Below are 18979 nucleotides of genomic sequence, written 5' to 3' on the forward strand. Positions count from 1 at the left end.
GACAGAGCTGGGAAGTGTATGCATATATATATATATGTACATATATATGTATGCATATACATATGCATATATGTCTACTTCTATAACATTAACTTTTAATGTGCTTTCTGTGGGGTCATAGATAGGTGACTTGTAGCTATCTTTTAAAAATTTTTTTTTCAGTGTTTTATTTATTCTTGAGAGAGATGTTTTATTTATTCTTGAGAGAGAGAGAGAGGGAGAGCATGAGCGAGGGAGGCACAGAGTGAGAGAGGGACACAGAATCTGAAGCAGACTCCAGACTCTGAGCTGTCAGCACAGAGCCCGAGGTGGGGCTCAATGAGGAGCCGTGAGTTCATGACCCAAGCCAAAGTCGGATGCTCAACCAACTGATCCACCCAGGCGCCTGACTTGTAACTATCTTTGTGGATATCTTTTACTGGTTCACTTTGTATTTAAAAAGAAAATATGAAATAATAGTTAGAATTGGTTTAGCTGCATAAAATAAACAACTTTGAAATATTTCCAAACAGTATTTGAAACAAGATAAAGGTCGATTTTTCCATTTTTCTATTTTGTAAAAGAAGTTTGGAAGTAGACAGGGTGGAATGGAAGTGTCACAGTCATTAAGGACCTAGACACTATCCATGTTTGTGTTCTACCAATCCTAACGTGTGGCTTCTGTTTTCAAAGTCATGTCACAACTTCAGATAATGGTCCAATATGTCTGTTAGAGTTCCAGCCATCACGTCCACATTTCAGGCTGGAAAAAAGTAGAAAGGAATAAGGGCAAAAGGAGTCTCTGTCCCAAGTGACTCAACCCTTTCTAGAAGTCACCTGACAACTCTGCAGACATTTCACTGGCTACCCCATCAACATATAAGGCCAAGAAGTGATAACTTTTAATTGGGACATTGTGGCTAGAATGAAAAGTTTCATGATCATGCATTGCTGGGCCCACATTTGAGGTGGCCCCTGTCAGCTGAAGTGGCCTTCTTTGGATATAATGTAACTTTCCCATAGAGTAGAAATTAGTCACCAATTGTTTCCTTGGTTTCCATTGTTTCAATGGTTGTTTCCATCCCATTCCTCCCACTGAAGACTTAATGGCCTGGTGTGGGTCTAGACCTATAGCAATTGACTGTAATATGATATATTAAATGCTATTATAGAAATAAGTACAAGGTGCTATGAAGGAATGAATAAGTAGCTATAGAAGTCTGGTAAGTCTTTACAGGAGTGACGTTTGAGCATGTTTCAAAGGAAAGGGCAAAGAATGAACATAGGTCATTTTAGACAGAAGTGGAAACAAGAGAAAGATTTCATATTCATTAAATACAGGGTCTTTAAGTGTGATTGAGAAGAGGCCTGGATTGGAGATAAATTGTGGAGAATAGGTGATGCAACAAATATTTATTAATTCAACAAATATATATGGCAGACACTGTACTGGGCAATGGGGATACAGTGGTGAATCAGACAGACATAGTTGTTACCTTCTGGAGTTCATAATGTAACAGGGAGGACAGAAATTGAGCACATGGTGAAATGTGGGCATATAGTAGGGATAATAGAATAATATCTATTCAATATCTAAATAATAGAATGACATCTACTCTGAGAGGGAGGGAGCAGGTATGCAAGGATGGTAGTAACATTTAAGCTGAGCCCTGAAAGATATATAGGGACTGGAAAGAGGAGGTGGGAAGAGATGGGGAAGAGGCTAGGAGAAAATTCTGTTATAGTGCTGGACATCTGGATATCCACATGGAAAAGAATCAAGTTGGACCTTTATCTCACATCATACATTAAAAACTAACCCCAAATGGATCAATGCCCATATGAATAAAGGAGCTAAAACCATAAAACTCTTAGAAATAAATGTAGGAGCAAATATTCATGACCATGAATTTGGCAATGAATTCTTAGATATGACACGAAAAGAATAAACAATAAAAGAAAAAATAAATTAGATTTCATTAAAATCAAAAGCTTTTGTGCATCAAAGCACAATATCAAGAAAGTGAAAAGAGAGCTACACAATGGGAGAAAATACTTGCAAACATGTATCTGACAAGGGTTTAGCAACCAGTATATATAACCTACTCTTACAAATTAATAAGACAAACACCCCAGTTAAAATATGGGCAAACGACTTGAACAGACATTTCTCCAAAGCAGATATACAAACAGGCAATAAGCTTTATATGTTCTCTCTCTCTCCGTGTATATGTATTATACTCAAAACCATTAGTCATTGAGAAATGTAAATCAAAACCACATGAGATACATCTCATACCTACTAGGATGGTTATATCTAAATATCAGATAATAACAAGTGGTGAGGATGTGGAGAAATTTGAACCCTCATACATTGCTGATGGAATGTAAAATGGTTCAGCTGCTATGGAAAACAGTTTAGTGGTTCTTCAAAAAGTTTAGTTAAGCTACAGAGTTACCATATGACTCACAATTTCATGCTTAGATATTTACTCCAAAAGAACTGAAAACAGGTATTCAAAGAAATACATGTACCAGCATGTTTTTAACAGCACTATTCACAATAACCAAAAGATGGAGACAGCCGAAAGGTCCATCAACAGATGAAAGGGTAAACAAATAGTGGCGTATATGCACAATGGAATATTATTCAGCCATAAAAAGTGATGAGGAATGGATACATTCCACAACATGTATAAATCCCCCAAATGTTATGCTAAAATGAGAGAAGCCAGACACAAAGAACTACATATTATATGGTTGCATTTATATGAAGTATCTAGAATATGCAAGTCCATGGGGACAAGAAGCAGTTTATGGGTGCCAGAAGATAAGGAGAGGTGGGAATGGGGAGAAACTGCTTAACGACTAAAAGGTTTTACTCTGTAGTGATGGAAATGTTCTGCAACAATATAGAAGTGGAGGTTGAACAATATTGTGAATTTACTAAATTCCACTGAATTGTTCACTTTAAGATGATTAAATTTCTTTTATGTGAATTTCACTTCAATAAAGTACAAATTCTGTTATCAGTGGTCTATAAAGTCCAGGGCAATGGAAACAGTATGTGGGAAGGCAGAAAGACCCAAAAGGAATTTGAAGAATTGAAATAAGATAATTGTAGTCAAACATAGTAAACTGGGGCGCCTGGGTGTCTCAGTCGGTTAAGCGTCCGACTTCAGCTCAGGTTACAATCTCACGGTCCGTGAGTTCGAGCCCCGCGTCGGGCTCTGGGCTGATGGCTCAGAGCCTGGAGCCTGCTTCCGATTCTGTGTATCCCTCTCTCTCTGCCCCTCCCCCGTTCATACTCTGTCTCTCTCTGTCTCAAAAATAAATAAACGTTAAAAAAAAAAATTAAAAAAAAACATAGTAAACTAAATTGAATCACGAAAATATAGGATGGAGAAGTAGGCAGAAGCCAGCATTAAGGTGATAATAGTAAGAGATGTGTTGATGGGAAGTAAGAGGATGAATGTCATAATGTAATTCATGTTTGTTTGCTTTTAAAGATCACTCTGGGGGTGCCTGGATGGCTCAGTCAGTTAAGTGTCTGACTCTTGATTTCAGTTCAGGTCATGATCTCACAGTTCATGAAATTGAGCACCATGTCAGGCTCTGCACTGAGCTTGGAGCCTACTTGGGATTCTCTCTCTCCCTCTCCCTCTCCCTCTCCCTCCTTCTGTCCCCTACTCCTCTCTCTCTCTCTCTCTCTCTCTCTCTCTCTCACACACACACACACAATAAATAAACTTTAAAAAAGAGATCACTCTGTTTGCTGTGTAGGAAATGGATTTTAGGGGGTCATGGAGCATTCAAGGAGTCTGATTGGAAGGCTATTTTAGAGATCTAAGCAATAGACAATGGTGGTTAGGTCTAGGAGGGAGGCAATGGGAAATAAAAGGACTTGAAGAGATTAAGAGCTTGATGTTTGATTAGATGTAGAGGTAGGATTGCCACATAAAATATAACGTGCTCAGTTAAATTTCAGTATTTGGGAAATATTAACACTGAAAAATTATTCATTGTTTACTTGAAATTAAGATTCAATTGAAGGCTCTGTATTTTTAATTTCTAAATCTGGTAACCCTGCATGAAAGGTGAACGACATCTAGGTTTCTGGCACCAGCACCTGGCAGGTGATAACTCTCTTTTCAGAACTGGGAACATGGGGGAAGGAATCTGTTTTTCTTGGAGGATGGCATGTCACACATTCAATTTGTATTGTAACCATATAGATTGATAGAATCACTCAAGGAATGTTTGCAGAGTGCAAAGAGAAGAATGTACAGGATGATATAGGATTATCTATAATTAAAAGATATTCAGAGAAAAAGAAGCCAGTGTAGGAGACTGAGAAGGTTTTCTAAGACTGGAGGATGGAAACCATGATGGTGGTAGTGTGGAAGCCCAAGTCAGAGAGAGTTTTATGGAGGAAGTACTCTATAAGGTAGAAGTTACAGAGAAGTCAAATCAAATGAAGACTAAAAAAAGACCAGCAATGTTGGCAGTTAGGAGATTTGGGGAGACTGAAACAAGAATTCCTTTGGTGCACCTGGGTGGCTCAGTAAGTTGAGCTTCCAACTTTGGTCCAGGTCATGATCTCATGGCTCACAGGTTTGAGCCCCATGTTAGGCTCTGTGCTGATGGCTCAGAGCCTGGAGCCTGCTTCCAATTCTGTGTCTCCCACTCTCTCTACCCCTCTCCAGCTAGCACTCTGTCTCTCTTTCAAAAATAAATAAGTAAAAAAAAACATTTTAAAAAATTAAAAAACAAAACAAGAACTCTTTTAGTGTGATGTTGTAGGGGGAGGGTTGTGCAGATCTAAATTTCATGGGTTATGGAATGACTAGGTAAGGAAATAGAAGGAACTACACATTTGGTAATTAAGGGAATGGTGCTAGAATAGCTAGTCAGTCATGGCAGTAAAGAACATCAATTCTAAATGCTATATGTTGTCCTCATCTGTTAATTTTTTTCTGAAGAGCACTGAAGCAAAAAAATTAAGAATCCCTCTTTAAGACCATAGACAAATACAAAATGAAGGAGTGTGGTTTTTCAAGATATTTCCTTTTGTTTTGCAGAGGAAGACCACAACTCCTTATATCTGACTCAACTATGATATAACTAGTAGCACTGTAGCTAGAATCTAGACAAACACAAAATGAGTTTTCTTTTTCCTTTCTTTTCAAGATTTATTTGCTTTTCAGTTCCAGTGATCTAATATAGTTACTCTCTTGAATATCTGGAGGGTTGATTAACTGTACTTATCACTTTATATAATATGTAGGGCAGGTGTGTTTGTGGATGTATGAGCCAGAGATAGAAGAGTGCATCTAAATGCTAAGTCAATTAACGTTGATTTGGTATATAGTGAAGCATACCATGTTATAAGAAAAATAAATATAACTTAAAGGCGAAGAAACACTAAACACCCAGTTAATTTATGGTGAAGCATACTTAGTTTATGATTTGGGTACATACTTTAACTAGAACAGTGTTCTGTGCTCATTTTTATTAAATACTGTAGGTGTTTGCTGGGGCATGAGGTAATAACCCAAATACAATTAAAATGACCATAAAATTAGGGTCTCCACATAGGCTCCCAAGGATGGGTCTGTTTGAGGCTTCTAGTCATCAGCATTGGGTGGTCTGCTATTGGTGCATGATACTTAAATAGAGCTTTTTCCCCCTTAGGTCTGTAAGGTGTTAAGGTGTTTTTATAAAACCCCATAAACCCTTGTTAAACACTTTTTTTTTCATAAAGAAAACTTAAATCTTTATTTCACATGTTTTCTGTGGCACTATTTTGGCATTTTAACAAGTCCTTTAAAGAATCACTCTAATAATTGCATACACCTCTGGGATAGGGGTGGAGGGGTATTTATTCAGGGTTTTTTTTTTTTTTATGTCAAACTGCCTGACATACTAAGCAACGAGCACAGCATTTTGGTACATTTTAATTTAATAAGGAAAAAGATCAAAAGATTCTCCAGGTGGAGAAAGTTAGGCTAATTTGGGTATTGTATATTAACTGATTTAAAGGAAGGTTTAACTACTGACTGAATTGACTATGATTCAAATATTGTAAATTATTTACTACAATGAGGGCTTCCCTAACACTAAACACTACAGAAGAAATAGCAGCACTTTTACCTACCCTGACACTCCTCATTCCCTTTTCCCACTTTATATTTTCTCCATAGCATTTACTACCTTTGAACATAATGCATAATTTATTTGTTGTATCTACTATTTTTAGTCTGTCTGAATGTAAACTCCATGAGAAAGAGACTTTGTCTTTTTGTTCACTGTTTTATATCCAGTGTCTAAGACAGTGCTTGTGATATGATGGTATACAATAATTTTGTTTAGTGATGGAGGGAGGGAGGGAGGGAGGGAGGGAAGGAAGGAAGGAAGGAAGGAAGGAAGGAAAGAAGGAAGGAAGGAAGGAAGAGAGGGAGGAAGAGAGGGAGAGAGGGAAGGAGGGAGGAAAGGAGGGAGAAAAGGAGAGAGGAAAGAAAGAGAGGGAAGAAAGGGAGGGAGGGAGAAAGGAAGGAAGAAAGAGGGGAATGAAGAAAGGAAGGAAGGAGTGAATGAATATATTACATTTCATTTGTGTTCCAGGATACAGCATGAATTCAGCTCTCTGAGTCCAGATTTCACATGCATGTAAGTTTCTTTTACTTAAGGATCTCATTTCTCTTTCCTTTAACTCCACATCTTGAGTCACAAAATCTTGGCATCATTAAGAATAATATTTAAAAAAAAGAATAATATTTGTATGTTATAGGAATCATGTGATGTCAGACCATGGTTTTTTTATGATGTCATGTGGCAGTATTCTCTATAAATGCATTTGTACTCTAGAATTTCTTCCAAGTAGAAACAGGTGGTTATGTTAACTTTCTTTTTTTTTCTTTCTTTCTTTTTTTACTTTAAAAGAAAGAAAACACTTCAATTCATAGCAATGTTGATATTTGCAGACTCTGTATTTATTGAAAATATTTAGCTGGGGAGGAGGATTCTGGGAAGATGGAGTAGGAAGCATCAGAAATCTTTCTTCTCACCTAGACAATAATCACACTGCAGAATCTCTTCTGTAACTATTTTGGAACCCTGGAGTCTATTGAAGGCTTGCAGATTCTAAACGAAGGCTTGGAAGTTAATTTCAATCAATTTCAACTCTTAGCACAGTGGTAGCCCCCCTATCTCCCACTCCCAGGTCAAGGCAGGCAGCTATGCAGATAATCTTTGAGCAGCTTACATGCAACTTGCAGGAGCCAGGGTGAACATTAAAGACCCTGTCCTTTGTTTATTTATTTTTAATGTGTATTATTGAGAGAGAGAGAGAGAATGTGTGCATGCGTGTGTGTGTGTGTGTGTGTGTGTGTGTGTGTACATGTGTGTGTGCAAGCGGAGGAGGGGCAGAGAGAGAGAGAGACAGAGAATCTGAAGTAGGCTCCATGCTGTCAGTGGAGAGCCTGATGTGGGGCTCGAACCCACTTTAGATCATGACCTGAGCTGAAGTCAGCCACTCAACTAATTGAACCACCCAGGCACACCAGGACCCTCTCCTTTAAATATTGAATATCTGAGGGGCGCCTGGGTGGCGCAGTCGGTTAAGCGTCCGACTTCAGCCAGGTCACGATCTCGCGGTCCGTGAGTTCGAGCCCCGCGTCGGGCTCTGGGCTGATGGCTCAGAGCCTGGAGCCTGTTTCCGATTCTGTGTCTCCCTCTCTCTCTGCCCCTCCCCCGTTCATGCTCTGTCTCTCTCTGTCTCAAAAATAAATTAAAAAAAAAAAAAACGTTGAAAAAAAAATAAATATTGAATATCTGATATTGAGTTTTGATTGCTGCTTCTAGTCATGTAAGTGCAGACACAGAAGTGGCCACCCACGGTTGCACCCCACCCCCCACTCCATTGCTGTAAGCCTTTCCCTCTCTGGCACAAATGAATGCCAGAGGATTTGATGAGCTGGCACTTTGTTTCATTTATTACCCACAATTTTTATCTTTCTGCCCTTATGAGAGCCACACATTAAAGACTAGGACATTCAAAAGCAGCTGCATAATAAAAGAAAATTAGAAAGTCATTTCACATGCCAAGGGAAAGGTACAGGCTCAGAAAAGGCCTACAAAGACCTTGTTTATATTTCAGGCTGATCCTCAGCAAAGAGATAGCCTACAAGGATCAAAACAAAAATAAAAAATAGCGAACCCTTGAAGGAGAAGAATTTGATTTTGAGAGATACCACATTATTAGATTCAAATGTCCATTTTCAACAAAAATATCTCAAAGCATATAAAGAAACTAAGCAGAAAAAAAACCTTTACCCAAGAAACTAAGCAGTATTGCCCATTCAAAGGAAAGAAGACTTTTATGCACTTCAAAAGAAGAAGAAGAAGAAGAAGAAGAAGAAGAAGAAGAAGAAGAAGAAGAAGAAGAAAAGAAAAGAAAAGAAAAGAAAAGAAAAGAAAAGAAAAGAAAAGAAATATACAAACAGAAGCTATTCTTGAGGAAGACCAAAAGGCAGATCTACTGGACAAAATAACTATCATAATGATGCTCAAAGAATTAAAGGAAGATGTGGGAAAAGTCCAGAAATAAAATGTATGTTCAAAATGGAATATTACCAAAGACAGAAAATTTAAAAAGAAGCCAAAAAGAAATTCTGTAGTTGCAAAGTATAATAAGTGAAGTAGAAATTTCACTAGAGGCATTCAAAGGCAGATTTGAATCATAAAAGAAAGATTCAGCAAATTTGAAGATAGGACAATTTAAATTATCGAGTGTGAAGAACAGAAAAAAAAAAAATAAGAGAGCCTAAGGAACCTGTGGGACACCATCTAGTGGACCAACTTACACATTGTGGGAGTCCTAGAAAGAAAAGAGAGAAAGGAAGGGAAGGAGAGATCATTTGAAGAAATAATGGCTGAAAACGTCAAAAAATTTGATGGAAGACATGAAAACAAATATCCAAGAAGCTCAATGAATTCCAAGTAGGGTGATCAAAGAGATACACACCAAGACACGTTATAATCAAACTGTCAAAAAGTAAAACAGAATATTGAATGCAGCAAGAGGAAAACAAATGGTTACACACAAGAGATCCTCAGTAAGATTTTTTGCAGATTTATCATCAGAAACATTGGAAGTCAGAAGGCAGTGGGCTGATATATTCAAAGTATTAAAAGAAAGAATCTGTCAACCAACAATCTTATATCCAGCAAAACTTTTCTCAGAAGTGAGGGAGAAATTAATACATTCCTAAATAAACAAAATCTGAGGGAGTTCTTTATCACTAGATCTGCCCTGCAAGAAATATTAAAGGGAGTCCTGAAGATTGAAATAAAAGGATGTTAGATAATAACTTGAAGCTGTGTGAAGAAATAAAGATTTCAACAGTGTATAACTCCACTTTTTATTTTCCACATGACTTAAAAGACCAATACATTTTTAAAATTTATTGGTCTAAAAGCTAGTGTTATTGAGAATTTTACTTGTAACCACACATTTTGTTTCCTACATAATTTTAAGAGACTAGTGCATTTTTAAAAATAATTATTGATTTAAGTTCTTGGACACATAATGTACAAAGACATAATTTTGCGACATTTACCAAAGGGGTGAGGATAGAACTATAAAAAGCAGAACTTTTGTATCTTTTTGGAATTAATCTGATATAAATTCAAATTACAGTGTTATAACTTTATGATGTTAAATGTAATCTCCGTGGTAACCACAAGGAAAATTGTTATAGGATATACATAAAAGAAAATTAGAAGATAATTAAAACATTTCACTCCCCCAAATCAACTAAATACAAAAAAGATCAAATGCAGGAAATGAAGGATAAGAAAGTTATAAAGCATATAGAAAATAAATAGCTAAGTGACAGAAGTAAATACCTAGTTATCAACAATTACTTATTAGACTCTCTAGTCAAAAGACAGATATTGGCAGACTGGATTAAAACACAGATCCAGGGGCACCTGAGTAGCTCAGTCAGTTAAGCATCTGACTCTTGATTTTAACTCAGGTCATGATCTCACAGTCATGGGATCGAGCCCTCATCCCATGAGCCCGCTGAGCATTGGTTTCTCTGCTTGGGATTCTCTCTCTCTCTCTCTCTCTCTCTCTCTCTCTCTCAAAATAATTACATAAACTTAAAAAAAAAAAACAGATCCAACTATATGCTGTCTATAAGAGACTGACTTTAGATCCAGATACTCAAATTGGTTGAAAGTGAAAAGGTAGAAAAAGTTATTCTGTGCAAATGTAACCAAAAGAGAGCAGAGGTAGCTAGCTATATTATTATCAGACAAAATAGACTTTAAATTTAAAAAGGTCACAAGAGACAAAGGGAGACATTATATATTAATAAAACATTTTATACGATAAAGATAAAACCGTTGTAAATATTTATGCATTCAATAACAGACTATCAAAATATATAAAGCAAAAATTGACAAAATTGAAGGGAGAGAGAAAGACATTTCTACAGTAACAGTTGGAGACTTCAATACTCAACTCTCAATAATGGATGGAACAACGGCACAGAAGAAAATAAAGAAATAGAGGACTTGAACAACATAATGAATCAATTAGATCTAATATATGTATATATTTGTGTGTGTGTGTGTGTGTGTATATATATATATATATATATATATAATACTCAACAACATAATACACATTCTTCTCAAGTGAACATGGAAAGGTCTCTGGGATAGACATATGTTAGGTAACGAATTTTAAATTTAAAACAGATTTTAAAATATAGGTATCACACAAAGTATCTTCTTTGACCACAACACGATGATGTTAGAAATCAATAACAGAAGGAAAAGTGGAAAATTCCACATTTGTGAAAATTAAACAGCCAGTGAGTCAAGAAGAAATTACAAGGGAGTTAGAAAATAGTTAGAGACTGTTAGAGACTGAATGTTTATGTCCTCTTGAAATTCAGGTTGAAAACCTATCCCCCAGTATGGGTTTATTTGGAGATAGAGGAGCCCTAAGGAAGTAATTAAGGTTAAATGGGGTAAAAAGTGTGTGGCCCTAATCCACCAGGATTAGTCTCCTTATAAGAAAAAACAACAGAGAGGTGCCGCCTCCCCCTGCCTCCCTGTCTCTCTCTCCTCCCACATTCACCAAGGAATGATCATGTGAAGACACACTGAGAAGGTAACCATCTGTAAGCCAAGAAGAGAACAGAAACTAGGAAACTGAACCCTGCTGGACCTTGATGTTTCTAGCCTCCAAAACTGTGAGAAAATAAATTTCTGTTGTTTGAGCCACATGGTATGGTATTTTGTCATAATGGCCTGAGCGGATATATTTGGTGCCATGAAGTAGGCATGCTGATTGTAACAAATACCTAAAGTTGTGGAAGTAGATTTGGAAATGGGTAATGGGTGAAGGTTGGAGGATTTTGGAGATATGTGCCTTTTGTATTGTTTTGTTTTGTTTTTGAGAGAGAGAGAGAGACAGAGAGATAGAGCACAAGCAGGAGGGGGCAGAGAGAGAGGGAGGCTCAGAATCTGAAGCAGGCTCCAGGCTCTGAGCTGTTGGCATAGAGCCTGTCATGGGGCTTGAACTGGTGAACTGTGAGATCATGACCTGAGCCAAAGTTGGACACTTAACCAACTGAACTACCCAGGTGCCCCAGAGATATGTGCTTTAAAAAGCCTAGATTTCCATGAAGATGCTGTTGGTAGAAAAATGGATGTGAATGGTGATTCTAGTGGGGTCTCTTAAGGAAAAGAGGAGAGCTGGAGAGAAAACCTCCATTTTCTTAAATAATCATGAATAGAATATTGGTAGAAATATGGATTTTAAAGATCATTCTGGTGAAGTCTCAGATGGAAGTGAAGAATAGGTTATTGGAAACTAGAAGAAAGGTGATCCTTGTTACAAACTGGCAAAGAAGTTGGCTGAATTGTGTTTTAGTATTTTGTGGAAGATAGAACTTGTAAACAATGAAATTGGATATTTAGTTGAAGAGACTTCTAAGCAAAATGTTGAAGGCATAAACTGGGCCAGGAGCTGAATGTTATGGACTGAATGTTTGTGTCTCCCCAAAATTCATATGTTGAAGCCCTAACCCCCAGTGTGGCCGCATTTGGCGATGGGACCTTTAAGGAAGCAATTAAGGTTAAATGAGGTAATAAGGGTGGGACCCTGATCCAATAGGATTAGTGTCCTTGTTAGAAGATACACCAGAGAGCTCTGTCTGCCACCACCATCCCCTCCCCCACATGCACAAGAAGAGTTTACATAAGCACACAGTGAGACAGTGGCAGTCTACAACTCAAGGGAAGAGTTCTTACCAGACACCAACTCTTCTGGTACTTTGATCTTTGACTCCCAGTCTCCAGAACTGTGAGAAAAATAAATTCCTGTTGTTTAAGCCACCCAATCTATGATATTTTGTTATGGCATCCCAAGCAGACCAAGACAGAGACAAATGAAAATGACAATATGCCAAAACTTATGTGATGCAGTGAAAGCAGTGCTAAGGGAGAATTTATGGTTGTAAATACTTACACTAAAAAACAGAGAATATTTCAAATCAACAACCTTTACTAGAAAAAAGAGAAAACTAAACTGAAAGTTAGTAGAAGAAAGGACATAACAAAAATTAGAGCAGAGATAAGTGAAATAGAGAATAGAAAAGCAATAGAGAAAAATCAGTGAAACCAAAAATTGTTCCTCAAAATGATCAACAAAATGGATAAATTTTTAGCTAAAAAGACTAAGAAAATAAGAATGAGAAAACTCAAATTACTAAAATCAAAAATGAAAGTAGGGACATTACTGCTGATTTTATAGAATTAAAAGGATATGAGTGTACTATGAATGTATGCCAACAAACTGGATAATTTAGATGGAATGAACAAATTCTTAGAAACACAAAACTATCAAGACTGAATAGTGAAGAATTAGAAAAATCTGAATAAATCTGCAACTAGTAATGAAATTGAATCAGTAATCAAAGATCTCCTAAGAAAAGCTATGGACCTGGTGGTTTCTCTGGTGAATTCTACCAAATATTTAAAGAAGAATTAACGCGAGTTCTTCTCAAACTTTTTCCAAATATTAAAGAGGAAGAAATATTTCCTAACTCATTCTGTAAGGTCAACTTTACCCTGATAAAGGTAAAATAAAAGAAACAAAAGCCAAATAAAGAAACTACAGGAAACACACACACACACAACACAACATGAAAAAAATGTCTCTAATGAACATCGATGCAAAAATTGTCAGCAGAATACTAGAAAACTGAATTCAAACAGTGTATTAGAAGGATTATACATCATGACCAAGTGGGACTTATTCCTGGAATGAATCATCAATGATCTAAGGATGATTTAATATATGAAAATCAGCCAATGTAACATACCACATTGACAGAATGAAGGGAGAAAAATGTGTGAACATCTCAATTGAGGCAGAAGAAACATTTGACAAAATTCAATAACGTTTCATGATAAAAACTCTCAGCAAACTAGGAGCAGAAGGAAACTACCTCAACGTAATAAAAACAATATATGAAAACCCACAGAGAACATTATTCTTAGTAGTGAAAGGCTGAACCATTTTTTTTCTAAGATCAGGAACAAAGCCAGCATGCCTGCTTTTACCACTGCTATTCAACATAGTAATAGAAGTCCCAGGCAGAGCAACTAAGCAAGAAAAAGAAATGAAAGGCATCCAAATTTGAAAGGAAGAAGTAAAATGACCTCTGTTCATAGATGGTAAGATCTTATATGTAGACTCTTTTTCTGCCCAAGGCTCTAGGGGGATACACTTTTATTTCTCTAGCTCAGTAAGTAGAATTTCTCTAGTCTCTTTTTATTTACAAAGAAGCCCTCCTAGATTCTTGGCCTTACTCAGGTAGCTCAGTTTTACCTTCCTGTGGCACAAGGTTTATCCGTGAGTTTCCATCATTTCCCAGGCTTAAGACCCTATCTCCTAGCTGGTAAGGCTCCTCACTGGCCCTCTGATTCCCCCAAGGAGCCCCGTATCTCCGGTGTCAGCTGACCCCTGGTGTTAGTTTTCTGGGGCTCCTGTAGCAAAGCACAACAGACTGAGTGGCTTAAACAACAAAAATTTATTATCTCACTGTTTTGGAGATTAGAAATGTGAGATCAAGGTGTCAGCGGGGTTGATTCCTTCCGAGGTCTGTGAGGAAGAATCTGTTTCATGCCTCTCACCTAGTTTTTGGTGTTTTGCTGACAACCTTTGGTATTCCTTGCTGCATGGGATATCCCCCCAATCTCTGCCTTCATTTTCACATGGTGTTCTCCTGCATGTGCGTGTCTGTGTCCAAACTTGCCCTTCTGATGAAGATCCCAGTCATGTTGGATTAGGGGCCCATCCTCCTCCAGCTGACTTTAATCCTAACTTAACTAATTACATCTGCAATGAACCTGTTTCCAAATGAGAATGTATTCTGAGGTCCTGGGGGTTAAGACTCCAATATATAAATTTTTATTTTCTTCATTCTTGTTATGTTCTTAGCTCTCTTTCAGTTGTGCCTAGTAATAAAGAAAAGGTAAATTTTAAAAATAACTGAAAAGAACTTTTAGAAATGAAAAATATAGTCATGCTGACATAACAGTTGTTAGGCACAATTGAAGAAAGAGTAGTAAACTAAAAAAAGAAAGCTGAGAACATAACAAGAATGCAAAAAAATTTAAAAAATGAAAAAAAAGATGAGAAAAAAGGGGGTTTAAAAACACAGTTTTTAATATAAAATTAATCTGATTTTTTTAAAGTTTATTTATTTATTTTTGAAGGAGAGAGAGAGTGCAAGTAAGGGAGGGGCAGAGAAAGAGAGAGAGAATCCCAAGCAGGCTCTGCACTATCCGTGCAGAACCCAATGCAGAGCTTGAACTCACGAACTATGAGATTATGACCTGAGCTGAAATCAAGAGACAGATACTTACCCATCTGAGCCACCCAAGCACCCCAAAATTAATCTGATTTTAACTTGAAACTTAAAATGAGGAGATGTACTATTTGCTTTCTGAGAAGTTGTAGAAGAGGAGATGGGAGGGACAGAAAGAACTGGTGATTCCTGTAAATGAAGGGAAAATGGGAGAGAAATTTTCAGAAGTGAGAAAGGCATTGATTTAAAAAAAAGATGCTCAGTGTGGTTAATTCCTAATTCTTCGGGAGTTAACACAAAAGAGTCTTGCTTCTTCCTACTGTCTGGGAGGGAAACTCTAAGAAAGATCCTTAATTTTGTGTTGGTATTTCTGGGAAAAAGAGTTGCTGGCCAAGAGGTTGAAACTACTGGCTAGGAGGTAAAAAGACTTGTCTGAAGACTTCTCACATTTTTCTCCACTTCCAAATCACATTATGTTACAATAATACAAACTATGTCCTTTTAGTTGTTGGATGATATATTATTCAAGTAAAATTTAGTGTATTTGTCATACTGAACAGTTTAATGAATTAAATAGTATTATAAATTCAACTACTCATCAAAGAACATTTAGAAAATGTTTAGACTAAAGCTATGTCCATACATATGTAGGGTGTGTTTTATAATGCTTAACTAGTAGGTGGTTCTTATTCTGAATGTAATACTTGTTTTGAAATTTAAATAATAAACAATATTTTATACATATTTTTGCTTAAAAGTCACATTTTGTCATATTTGGCTGCAAAGCATATGGTGGAATCAGCACAGTGCCCATCCAATGGAAATATGAACAGGACCACACAAAATGGTTCCACTGTGTCATTTTGTTCAGTGTGGCTTCACGAAAATAAACTCTTCTCACCACAAAAACTTGCTTGTCATTTCCCACTTTTTAAAATGATCTCTTCTAACTTCATTTCCAGCACCTTATCCCTTTTCTAACCGTTGTCTACTCCAAAGTGACTTGAAGATTTGTTTATTTTGATTTGGAATCCCTCATTCTTCATTTTTTTTTTTTTACCACATTTCTAGCTATAAAATGCATATTATTAAAACATGTTGAGCCTTTGAGATAGTTTGATGTTGGTAATGTAAGATTTTTGGCTCATTCATTTAGAGTTCTGTGGTATTTATATTTTTGGTGTATTTTATATTTTTCTATGTGTTTTAACTCTTAGATATTTTCTTTTAGCACACAATTGAGAACTGACTGAATTCTCCAAAACATTCAGCTTAAATTTTATTCACATTTCTTTTTTATCCTGTTTATCAGACAGTATATTTGTGAGCATATTTTCTATCCAGGAGTCTTAGCTGTTCTTGATGCTAACCTAAGACACAGAAGTTAACTTCCAAACAGGCATGCATTATTTCCGCATCTTCTAAATAGGTGGGAGACAGAGTAATAACATAATGTTCCTTACATAAGCAGAACAATTTTAGCAGAGTCTATTTTTAATCATTCACAACCTAGATTTTATAAAGGGTAATACCCTAAATAGGATACAATATTCTAATAAGGTTTTGGTACAGAATATTGTTGAGGGGAAACTTTAAATGCCTATTATCATTTATTTTAATACCTTCCTGTATCACATAATTTTTAAAATTTATTAGTTTTTCAACTTCAACAGGATTGAAAATTGGGCCAGATAAATTTTGGTTGTGGTGAACTTTTGTTGTGTACAGGATGTGTACTATATCCCTGGCTTCCATCCACTAGGAGCTAGTAGCACCCTTCATTGTGATGGTGAAACATGTCTCCAGCTGTTGCCAAATGTGTCCAGTGGGACAAAATCATCCCTGGTTGAGAATGACTGACTTAGGACATTAGGTTACCCATTCTACTCATGGTTAAATCTAGCCCCTTATCTTCCAACCTCATCTTCTTTTCTACTTAAGGTTCACCTGTCAAATGTACTTTATTCTGGTGTTAAAATATACACATTTTTGTGTCTTCATTTATAATCTCATTTTGTAGGAAATTCACCCATTTCATCAGAGTCATTTAAATTAATTTTTAACAGAGCACAAACCACTACATATTTTTAATTCCTTTATTCTGAATATTAGTAATGATAAGAAATGTAGGGCTGAAACCTATAAAACACAGCTTGGAAGATTTCTCCAAATTGATAATATATCACTGGTGGTTGCCTTCTGAATGTAACTCCCATGTGGATCACTCACTTGTTTAATATACACATGACTCAAAACCTATTTTTCTAAATGTCTTTGTTTTGTAAACAATCAAAATGCCTTAACAAAATCAGGAGAGGTTACACCTCTCTTTGGTAGAAGCATATTAAGTCTCTCAAAGTTTCTTTTTCACCCAATCACATTGGTGGCTTATAGTGATTGAGTGGAATCATGCTTGAATATATACAGCAGAGCACTGTATAGTTGATGCTGTTCTTTGAAAATGGAGTATGCTGAGAATGGCCAGGTCTGTCAATAAATGCCCTTTTTATAAATCACGGATGGTGGGAAGTGGCACTTCTCTTAACAGGTGTAGAAAACCTTTATGGTTGGGCTGTGAATAAGCATTATTACGCATCTTTCCTCCCATATTCCTTCCACACCTTCCTTCCTTCCTTCCTTCCTTTCTTTCTTTCTTTCTTTCTTTCTTTCTTTCTTTCTTTCTTTCTTTCTTTCTTTCTTTCTTTCTTTCTTTCTTCCTTTTCATTCATTATGTGTCAGGCATTGAGAGTACAATGATGGAAACAATAGGGACTTTGCCTGCAGTAGCAGGAAGACTGATTTGGGGAGTAAAGGAAGATAAACGAACACGTATTTTATACTAGAATGTGCCAAATGTAGTGATAAAAGGAGCACACCATATTCCTAGGAATATCTAGGAAAGGTGATGCCAGAGAGTGCTTCTCAAAGTGATGTCTAAAGTCAGGATTAAAGGTGGAGTAGGAATTATTCTGGGGGAAAGTGGGAAGGATGTTTAAGGTGAAAGGAGTGGAATGAAAGAAGAATGAGTGGGAAAACTCAAATGGTTCAGTCTAGATGGAAAGTTCTCCTCTATGATCAGGACAAAATCAAGTAGGAGACATTGAATATACTAGAAGACCACCCATGATTTATATAAATACAACATGTGTCCACAGCTCATGACTATTTGTTTATTCCTTCCAGATTTATACTGGTAATGGGAATATCTAAAAATTGCCACATCATTTTTTGAGTGAACATTTCTTAATGGAGACATAGGTAATTTTTCTAATGGAATATTAGCAAAAAAAAAAAAAAAAAAAAAAAAAAGCTGTTGCCTCACATAATGACCTTACTGTCAAGTTGGCATTAATTTATTCTCATATTTCCTTATGCTTTCAATACCACATTATGCTATTTTATACCAATATTTCAAATTAAGTCATACCTAGTGAAAAAAGAAGGCAGCCACTATGTAACCACTGTTTAAATTCCAAGGAAATTAGTGCTCCCTCTCATTTATTTGTAATAGCTCCAGTCTCCTTTCTTCCTAGGTCTCTTTTCTTTTCTAATTTATTCTTCCTTTTTTTTTTTTTTTTTTTTTTGTTACTTTAGAACTCCTGTCTTCATCTTACTCTATCTTATATATAGTTATATACTGGACTAGACCATATCCACTGTGCTCTAAAGAGGATGAAGAATTACACAAGACAAACAATTCTCATGTCTGTTTCCAGAGGGATAGATCATTTTTGTGTCCATTTTTATAAGTCAAAAGCAAAGACTAATTCTTGTTTAGTAATTTGAAAAAACTAAACCAAGACATTGATCACTACCTCAAAATAAGAAGCAATTACTGTCATACACTTTGCAGATAAAAAAAGGGGGTAAAAACAAAGAGTAGACTTGTAACTTAAGGGACCTATCAATAAGCAAACTTGGTGCATTGAATTGACTCTGAGTGTTGTTTATCAATAATATATAAAATATTCTTTCAAATGATCCTTCTTATAGTTGAAAAACTGTGATGTATTCTTTTCCATTTCAATGATGACATGGTAGATATTTCTAGAATTTGCACTGGGAAGACATAGTTTGCCATCTAAAGAAATTCCCGTTGGGGT

The 18979-nt window shown here is 36.3% G+C and overlaps 1 long non-coding RNA gene across 2 annotated transcripts in view; it reads left to right on the forward strand.

Annotated features, from left to right (window-relative positions):
- Positions 1-1082: 1082 nt before the first annotated feature.
- Positions 1083-18979, forward strand: part of LOC131507028 (uncharacterized) — a 163543-nt gene continuing 145646 nt past the window's right edge. For both annotated transcript variants that reach the window (XR_009259276.1, XR_009259277.1), the window contains exons 1-2: positions 1083-1202; positions 6604-6648. This is a non-coding gene — a long non-coding RNA (uncharacterized LOC131507028). The remainder of the gene's footprint in view (positions 1203-6603; positions 6649-18979) is intronic.

This window comes from Neofelis nebulosa, chromosome 3 (assembly GCF_028018385.1).
Source record: "Neofelis nebulosa isolate mNeoNeb1 chromosome 3, mNeoNeb1.pri, whole genome shotgun sequence".
Classification (NCBI taxonomy): Eukaryota; Metazoa; Chordata; class Mammalia; order Carnivora; family Felidae; genus Neofelis; species Neofelis nebulosa.